Source organism: Propithecus coquereli, unplaced genomic scaffold, assembly GCF_000956105.1.
Source record: "Propithecus coquereli isolate 6110/MARCELLA unplaced genomic scaffold, Pcoq_1.0 Scaffold249, whole genome shotgun sequence".
Lineage (NCBI taxonomy): Eukaryota > Metazoa > Chordata > Mammalia > Primates > Indriidae > Propithecus > Propithecus coquereli.
This window is the reverse complement of record NW_012148052.1, coordinates 2,549,828-2,551,107: the sequence shown is the minus strand read 5'-3', so window position 1 is coordinate 2,551,107 and position 1,280 is coordinate 2,549,828. Positions and strand designations below refer to the sequence as shown.

The 1,280-nt window shown below is 32.4% G+C and overlaps 1 protein-coding gene across 1 annotated transcript in view; it reads left to right on the top strand.

The window, feature by feature from the left end:
* Positions 1 to 1,280, top strand: part of ZFP69B (ZFP69 zinc finger protein B) — a 15,117-nt gene that overhangs the window by 8,021 nt on the left and 5,816 nt on the right. The gene's annotated exons all lie outside the window — the stretch shown is intronic.

Here is a 1,280-nt window from a genome sequence, read left to right as displayed (position 1 = left end):
TATACAAGCATGTGTGTATAATTATATATAATAGATTGTGGTTTAATTTGTAATAGTGAAAAGTTGGAGACAAAGTAAATATTTTTCCATAGGGAAAAGTGAAATTATGATATGTCCATATAGTAGAACACAATTAGGTTGTTAGAATGAGCTAATCTCAAATGTACAGATATAGAAAGAGGCCCGTAAGATATACAAAACAAAACAGATGCAGAACTATATGTATACCCTGATCCCTTTTTTGTACAAATGTATATTTAAGATCATATATACATAAATACATACATTCACATATACATTTTGTTGGGAAATGTCTGAATGGATACATTCCCAAACTGTCAGAGACTGGAGGGAATCTCATCCCGGATAGTAAGATGCCGTTCTTTTTTAATTGTTGCATTCTTGCATTACTTAATGTTTTATTTTGATGTTTACAAAGTATTTGATATAAATACTTTTTAAAAATATTTGTTTTCTTAAGTAAAGAAAATTCTGTCATAGAAATAAGGGCTTAAGATGATATGGTCTTAGAATCCTATCTTCCTTATTCTTATCTTTTGATATTTGCTCTTATTCTCCTTAGTTTATTTCCTCTTGCAATTCACATGGATGAGCTCCTCCCAATTTCTTAAAGTCACCTTACATACTTTCAGTATCTTTTTTCCTCTGACCACTTCTTCACTTGCTTTCATATCAGCTCTCTAGGTGGCAGGATCACATTGAAAGACCATCCAAACCTCCTGTACCTAGTTTATATTATTTTTTTCCTCTCATTCTTATTGTGGTGATTTATTTTTTAAAGTGCAGTGAATATGGGTCATTTTTATTTTTGGATTTCTTTTAGACTTGGAGAGTAAAACAGAAACCAATGAGTCAACCTTAAAGAATGACATCTCATGGGAAGAATTACACCAGGGTCTGATGATGGAAAGGTCTACTAGAGGAAGCACCTTGTATTCCACGTTGGGAAGAGTTTCCAAATGTGATAATTTAGAAAGCCAGCCAGAAAACCAAGAAATGGGTGAGGGGCAAATCTCCTTGATCTGCAAGAAAATGCTTGCTCAGGAGAGAGGCCAACAATCTAACAGATGCGAGAAAAGAATTAATGTGAATTCAAAAGTTATGCCAGGACCAGTAAATCTTTCAAGAAAACAAGACCATAAATATGACACATCTGGAAAAAGAAGCAGATACAATTTAGATTTAATTAATAATTCAAGGAGTTATACGAAGATGAAAACTTTTGAATGTAATATTTGTGAAAAAATCTTCAAACAGCT